General features: G+C 40.5%; 1 protein-coding gene across 5 annotated transcripts in view; it reads right to left on the bottom strand.

Annotated features, from left to right (window-relative positions):
• The window catches only part of CNTN5 (contactin 5), a 932298-nt gene that overhangs the window by 299209 nt on the left and 624406 nt on the right, over positions 1 to 8683 (bottom strand). The window lies entirely within an intron of this gene.

Here is an 8683-nt window from a genome sequence, read left to right as displayed (position 1 = left end):
TTGTTACTCCAGACTCTTTTGTGAAGCTTTCCAAATGCACTATATGCCTTTGCCAGTCTGTGATTGATCTCTTTATCAATCTTGGCGTCTGAGGAGATGATGCTTCCCAGGTAGGTGAACTGCTGGACGGACTTAAGCACAGATGTGCCTATGGTGATGTGGGGATGGTAGTGTTCTTCCTGAGGTGCCGGCTGGTAGAGAACTTCCGTTTTCTTCAGACTGACTTCCAGTCCAAAGAGCTCTGCAGCTGTTGCAAAACAGGATGTTAGGCACTGCAGAGCTGCTTCCGTATGGGCAACGAGGGCAGCATCATCAGCAAAAAGCAGTTCATGGACTAGATAGTTTAGAGTCTTAGTGCGGGCCCTCAGGCGGCTTAAGTTAAACAGGCTACCATCAGTACGGTAGCGTATATAAATGTCGTCTTCTTCTTTGAGATCTGCTGTAGCCCTTTGAAGCATCATGCTGAAGAAGACTGTAAATAGAGTTGGAGCGAGAACACAACCTTGTTTCACACCATTAGTTATTAGAAAGGGCTCTGAGAGAGCATCGCCATATCTGACTTGACCTTGCTGACCTTCATGTAGCAGGATGATCATTTTGAGGAATTTGGGGGGGCATCCTAGTCATTCCAGGATCTACCACAGACCTTTTCTATTCACAGTGTCGAAGGCTTTGGTGAGGTCGACAAATGTTACATAGAGTCCTTTGTTCTGCTCTCTACATTTCTCTTGCAGTTGCCTAAGGGCAAATACCATGTCTGTAGTGCTCCTATTAGCTCTAAAGCCACATTGGCTTTCAGGGAGAAGTTCTTCTGCAATATCAGGGACTACTCTGTTCAGGAGTATCCTTGCAAGGATTTTTCCAGCAATGGAGAGCAGTGTTATACCTCGATAGTTTGAGCAATCCGATTTTGCTCCTTTTTTCTTGTACAATAACCACAGTGTTATCTCCTAGGGTACCTAGGCACAGTCATCTTCTCCCCCTCAAAACATTCTTGAACATAGGAACAGAAACACTGTGGAACATTAGTAGCTCCCAGCCCTCAGCTCCCAGAGATGTTCCCTAAGACTGTTGGGGGCAATGGCATCAAATACATCTAAGTAGGATCAGCAGAGTTGCACTCCCTCTGTCTCTCTCCTACATGGATTCCAAACCAGACCTGAACCCATATTGAAATACAATGAAATAATCAGTTCTCTAAGAATGAGTGCAACTGTACATCAACTATCTCAAGTGCCTTGTCCAGAAAAGGCCTATTAGTGACCATAGTTGGTACTTATGGGACTGCATCTCCCTATATAATCCGCTCCGCACTCTTAGAACATCGGGTAAGAACCTATTGGAAATAGCAACCTTTAAATTTGTTGCTACTTCGCAAAGAGCATTCTCATCAACGGCTCTGAGACTTTGGAATAGTCTTCCTGAGGAAATCCGCTCGGCGACCTCGTTAGAAACATTTAGAAAAGCAGTTAAAACTGAGCTTTTTAGCAGAGCATACCCCACCTGATATGAATACCACCCTGATATGAATGACATGCCCTGTCTGTGTATGATCCCTACCTTGCTTGTTATTGTCTGATGTTGGATATTTTATTGTTTTTTTCTGCTTTTAATTGAATTTTGATGTGCTTTTATTTAGTCTGTAACCCCATTTCGATCCACCAGGAGAGGCGGGGAAACATTATTATTATTATTATTATTATTATTATTATTATTATTATTTCCCTGGATTCAGGGATGACTTCAAGAGTACAAGCACCATATAGTATTGTGATTTACTGGAATATATAATAGCAAATCAAACAACTTCAGCAGCTTGTAGATGTGAGGGAGACACTGATGTAAACCATCTGCTTACTTGACTGTCATGGAGCAGGTATGATATGGTCTGCTCTAATGTGTACCTGGTTGGCCTCATGGTTAATTTTATGCCAGTTATGATCTAGCCATCTGCTGGTTTGCTGAACTGCTTGGAATCTCCCAGAAAACCAAGGGGCAGCCCAGATTCCACAAAGCCATCACAAACACTCAGAGGTAACTCTACTGATTATATCATGTCAACAATCTCTTGTAATCAAGTTTTAGGGTTGAGTGGTTTGTACTAGAAACATCAAACATCAGGGATGAGTGGCTTGCACTAGAAACATGATACATCCTTCTCAAGCTGAGTAATATACCTAGGAGGTGCACAACCTCAAAGTTGCGAAATTGGCAGTCAAAGGGTCTACATCTTTTCCAGACTGGCAAGGAGTAAACCTAGGATCCTATCTCATGGGGTAAAAAACCCAGCTTACCTTTCCCAAACTGAATTCTAATTTGGGAGGCAGCCAGGTTCTATCATATGTAAATCACCACTGAAATCACCATCCAGATCCAGCCTGGGTTGAAGCAATGCTCAACTGGCCCCTTTTTGAAAATGGAAGCTTCCAATTTTACAAAATGGCCATCAAAGCATCTCCGGGGACCAGGACTGTATCAGAGCAGTGATTTTGGTGGCAATTTACATAAGACCTAGCTGCCTCCCGAATTAGAATTTATTTCAGGAATGGTAAGCCGGGCTTTTTATTAAATAATAATAGTTTTTATTGCCAGGCAATCAAAGTGGCACACAATAAGTTAAAATGCATCCATATATACATAGTGCCCCCCCTAAAACAAGATTAAACTGTATAAGATTAAAAACTACATATTAAAATCCAATTTATCCAAATAATCATCATCGCAGGCAGAGCTCAATAGATGGGAAGTCTTATTCGTGGCCAAGTATTTTATTCTGGGAAGGCCTGCCAGAAGAGATCCATCTTAATGGATTTTTAAAAGCTCTCTAGATTGGTAATTTGACGGATCTTGTCCAGCAGGCCATTCCATAAATTGGGAGTGGCTGCAGAAAATGTCCTCTGGGAGGGCGCCGTCAACCTGGTCTTCAAGGGCTGTAGTAAATTCCTCCCAGAGGACTTGAGTGTATGGGGCAGATTGTATGAAAGCAGGCGATCCCTTGGTTGGGTTGGGCCCAAGCCATATAGAGCTTTAAAAGTGATAACCAACACGTTGTACTGTGCCCCATGTGATAGGGTCCAAAGTACCTCATCATTAGGAGCTGGTCTGATCAACAGTTTTGTTCTACTGAACAGTTGCCCTTGACCTAAATCTGGACTCACTGAATCAATAAAATCTACATATGTGGTAAATTGTCATTCCATAAATAACTCAGGGTGTCTACTCTAGCTGAGACTAGCAATTAAATGTAGACTTTTGAACTCTTGTTTAAACTGCTTTTCCAAGTTTGTTTCTTCCATCTACTAGCATTCTTCTTTATTCCCACTTGGCAGGATCTCTATGGAATTTGGCTCATGTCATGGCAACTGGCAGACCTTGAGGATAATCAGGATTTATGAGACATGCAAGCATTCCAGTTCTCACATGTCAAATTTCATATTGTATAGACTCTGTATGGAAACCCAACACCACTTTGTCCAGCTCTCTAAACTGTTGGAAATCAGCTACTACCTGATAAATTCAGATATGGTGGTCCTGCTAAGCATCACACAGTATAAACTGTTCACACAGATAGTACTACTAACATGAATTACCTGTATGGAACTGACTAATTGTTTATGTTTTGTCCATACAAGACTACAGAGTTTCACATTATGCATACTTATTCTAGTGTATATATAGTATATATATGCTCAAAGAAAGGAAGACAGGGCCCTCTGTATTGAAGCAGGAATATCAGATGGGTAGAGACATCTCAGTTGTAATTTACAATTGCATTGTGTTCCAACATTTACTTTTGTGCATCTATCCAAGCATAATTATATCCAAATATAAAATTTCACTAATTTGTTCAAAAAGCATGTATTTTTGTTTACATATTGGCAATTAATATTAAAATTCTGGGAAATAAATGAATGACAAGAGGTTCTCTGTTGATTTCTGCTGTCAAGTAAATTAAGCTTTAATTGTTTACAGTCTTCAGCAAATACTCTGCTGTATATTTGCAAAAATAGTATTAGTTCTGGTATTCATCTCAACGCCTCTAAAAGTGGTTAGATCTCAAATATCATCATAATCCTAATGAGCCTATTAAGACCAATCTTTCCAAGGACAGAAAAGACAAAGCAATCTTGGGCAGCTGATGTTGTTCATCCTATTTCCTAGGTTGCTGCTACACTGCAGAACTAATGCAATTTGACACTGCTGTAACTGTCATTGCTCCATTCTACAGAATCCTGAGATTTACAGCTCGCCGTGGCACCAGATAGAGAAAGCTAAATTGCTCACATAACTACAAATTGCAATATTCCATAGCATTGAGCCATACAAGTGGTGTGTAACTGAATTAATTCTGCAGTGTAGATGCAGCCTCAGAATGGGTTTTAAAGAAAATTACTATTTACAATTTGATATAAAGTACTGCCTTACAGTTATATCAGAAGATAAGCATGCAGCAACAGATCAAGGACCTATTTGGTCCATAATCTGATTTTCTTTTCCCAGAAAGGGTTGTTGGTGCCTTTGGAGAGACCTAAGTAGGACAAGAATAGTCTTCCCTATTGTTGTTCTCAAGCAACAGGTACTCAGTGATTAACCTTGTGGTTTCACTTAAGAAGCACATCTCATATCTATAAAGGGACATCTTCTCAGAAATTGTCTATTTTAAGACCATCTAGTTGGTAATGTAAGAGAAAAATGTTCAGGTTGGGTGTGTGTGTGTGTGTGTGTGTGTGTGTAAAAAAGGGATCTTGTAGCACCTTTGAAACTAACTGTACTAAAGAACTTATGGCATATGTTTTTGTAGACTTAGGAGTTGTACATACAGCTCCTTAGGGATGGCGCAATGCCACCCCTTTTCTAGCTGGATTGGGGCCACGGCAACCTTGTATGACATTCTTGCAAACAAGCTTGTAAAATGTGGGCTAAACAAAGTAACTGTTACATGGATTTGTAACTGGTTGACTGGCCGAAGCCAAAGGGTGTTCAGCAATGGCTCCTTTTCATCCTGGAGGGAAGTGAACAGTGGGGTCCCACAGGGCTCTGTCATGGGCCCAGTGTTATTCAGCATCTTTATCAATGACCTGGATGACAGAATTGGGAGCATACTTATCAAATTTGCAGATGACACCAAATTAGGAGGAATAGCTAATACTCCAGAGGACAGGATCAACATTCAAAACGACCTGAATAGACTAGAAAGCTGGGCCAAAGCTATCAAAATGAAATTCAACATGGAAAAATGTAAGGTACTGCACTTAGGACAGAAAAATGAAATGCACAGATATAGGATAGGGGACACCTGGCTGAATTAAACTACATGTGAAAGGGATCTGGGAGACCAAGCAGACCACAAGTTGAACATGAGTGAACAATGCGATGCGGCAGCTAAAAAGACCAATGCAATTTTAGGCTGCATCAATAAAAGTATAGTGTTTAGATCAAGAGAAGTAGTAGTGCCACTGTATTCTGCTCTGGTCAGGCCCCACCTGGAATATAGTGTCCAGTTCTGGGCACCACAATTCAAAAGGGACATTGAGAAACTGGAGCGTGTCCAGAGGAGGGTGACTAAAATGATGAAAGGTCTGGAAACCATGCCCTATGAGGAACGACTCAGGGAGCTGGGGATGTTTAGCCTGGAGAAGAGAAGGTTAAGAGGTGATATGATAGCCCTGTTTAAATATTTGAAAGGATGTCATATTGAGGAGGGAGCAAGCTTGTTTTCTGCTGCTCCAGAGAACAGGACCCGGAACAATGCATGCAAGCTTCAGGAAAAGAGATTCCACCTCGATATTAGGAGGAACTTCCTGACAGTAAGGGCTGTTTGACAGTGGAACACACTCCCTTGGAGTGTAGTGGAGTCTCCTTCTATGGAGGTCTTTAAGCAGAGGCTAGATGGCCATCTGTCGAGAATGCTTTGGTTTGGATTTTCTGCATGGCGGGGGGTTGGACTGGATGGCCCGTGTGATCTCTTCCAACTCTATGATTCTATGATTCTAACCTCACACCGCGGCTCCGATTTGGCCTTTTGAGGCTAAAAAAGGAGCCACAGCTGCTTTTTGTGCCCTCGAAAGAGCACCATACCACATTACCACGGCTTCAAGGTGCTCCTTCAGTGCTGTGCCATATGGACTCAGCGCTGGAAGAGAACCATGATGCCACATGCTGTGTGGAGCAGCGCACAGCATCAGGGCACCCTGGCGGTATGGAAACGGGTGTGCATCATGAGGACACTATGCCCTGACTTCGCACCCTTGCCAGCCTTAATGGCCAGTGTGTACAGAGCCTTAATCTACTTCCTCAGATGCATGTTTGTATTTTAAAACAGGCTGCAGGTAGGAGTGTGTAGATAAAGGCTTGTATTCCACTGGTTAAACTCCATTAGAGTAGACCCACTGAATCAATTGTTCAATGGTGAATTGACTATTCTTCAAAATGCTGTTTTCTATGCAAATCACCTATGTGCAAATTTTGCCCAGAATAAGTCCCCAAGTACAGCATTTCCTGCATAGGAAATAGCATTTTCTGTGCAGGAAATAATATTTCTAGGTCGAAATTTCATTTTCTATGCAGAACATGCTGTTTCTATGCAGAAAATGGAAATTTCTATGCAAAATAATCACATGAAAATTTTGTGCAGAATGAATTCCAAACAGTCTTTCTGTTTACACTTTTAGGCACAAAGCTAAAACCTATCCATTCCTACAGATTACTCCAGTTGAACTATCCCTTTAAAAAAATTTAAAATCCCAAATGGATTAGAGCCATAGAATCAATTTGATTTACATGGTGACTCACTATTCAACCATTAAATCAATGGCCGCAAGCCAGCATATATGGAAAATGTGTGTTTTCCCCTAAAAACAAAGTAGGATGCAATAATTCTGACTAGACTTTCAAGATCCAAATCCAAAAAGGGAGGCTGACAAATCAAAACGCATAAATACATCCACAGAATTATGTTCATATTGGCTCCTAGATAATAACTGTGTGCACTGATCAATGAAAATGGACACCTCCATCTGGAACCAATAGTCAGTGCACATAGAATTAGGAGGAGATTGGGTCCAATGCTTTTAGCCTTTTGCAGGTGGCAGTAAGCTCTTCAGTGAGCTGTCAAGAGTATTTCATGATGGAATATACCACAGGCAGGCTGTCACCCAATACCCTATTGATTTATTTATCTGTGTCATTGTGGGCTTCTTATCCTGTCTGTCAGGGGACAGTTATTATGCGTGCAACCATTGGTTAAAGGAGATATAAGCTATAGCTAATCGGTACTTGTCTTTCTGTATCCTAAATGGGAAAACAGATTGAGGGAGCAAGAAATGCCAAAGAAGATTAAAAAGAAGAAGCAGTAACAATCAGCTGAATTAAATTGGAAGAGGAAAGTTGCACTGAATTATTTTTTTTGAGATAGATTTGGAGAATATAAATGATACAGTCATGTTCAGATTTCAAACAGCAAGATAATCTCTGTAGAGATAAAGCATGTTTTATTGCATGAAAGAGAAGATCAATTGAATATGTGAGGGGAGAGATGTTCACAGAACAAATAACAAACAGAAGCCAAAGTGGTTCCAATCCAGTCCACTGACCACTTTCAGTGCATTTTCACATGCTATCTATATATTCAGATTCAACGTCCAATAGAACTACTCTATCCTACTTTATATTACTAGGAATAGAAGATAACATGGTTTTCACAGATGTCTTCACTTTTTCCTACTGGCATTTTTAGGGATCCACTAAATAATGCACTCCATGTGCAAAAGTGGAGATGGAATATTTTCATAAACACAGTACATAAATGCATAAAAGCAGGACATAGTTGTACTATTACTTCACTTGATCTAGACACTATACTTCTATTGATGCAGCCAAGAGTCCCTCATCTTATATCTGTGCATTTCATTTTTTTTTCCTCCCTAAGTGTAGGGATAAACATTTCTCCATGTTGAAATTAATTTTGTTAGTTTTGGCCCAGTTTACTGTTCCATTAAGATCATTTTGAATTTTGACCATGTCCTCTGGGGTATTAGCTACTCCTCCTAATTTATTGTCATCTGAAAATTTGATGATGATAATAATAATAATAATAATAATAATAATAATAATAATAATAATAATAATAAAATTTTTATTTATATACCGCTATTCCAAGGATCACAATAAGCATGCCCTGAGTTCCTTCATCCAAGTCATTGATACAGACTGTTATCTTTTAACTACCATTGTTCTAAAACAGACTGCAGAAATAATCCAGCCTGAGATCGCTTTAACTGCCGTGGCTCAATGCCAGAGAATCCTGGGAACTATAGTGTTTGTGAGACATTTATCCTTCTCTGTCAGAGAGCTTTGGGGCCACAATAAACAACAATTCCCATGATTTCCTAACACTGAGCAAGGGCAGTTAAAGCAGTCTCAAACAGGATTATTTCTGCAGTGTGTTTTGGACCATTGTTATCTTTTAACTCCGAGCACAGACTTTCCTGTTGGGGATGCTTTAATTGCAAGTTCCTACATGGCAGGGAGTTGGACTGGATGGCCCTTGTGGTCTCTTCCAACTCTATAATTCTATAATGTTATGATTTCTAGGGCCCTGTCAAACTACACAGCAGTTTAACAGACATGACCTCATCCTATGCTGCATAGAAGGAGTCGAAGGCTTTCATGGCCGGCATCCATA

Source organism: Sceloporus undulatus, chromosome 3, assembly GCF_019175285.1.
Source record: "Sceloporus undulatus isolate JIND9_A2432 ecotype Alabama chromosome 3, SceUnd_v1.1, whole genome shotgun sequence".
Lineage (NCBI taxonomy): Eukaryota > Metazoa > Chordata > Lepidosauria > Squamata > Phrynosomatidae > Sceloporus > Sceloporus undulatus.
Note: the sequence above shows the minus strand (reverse complement) of the source record. Positions and strands in the feature narration are given on the sequence as shown.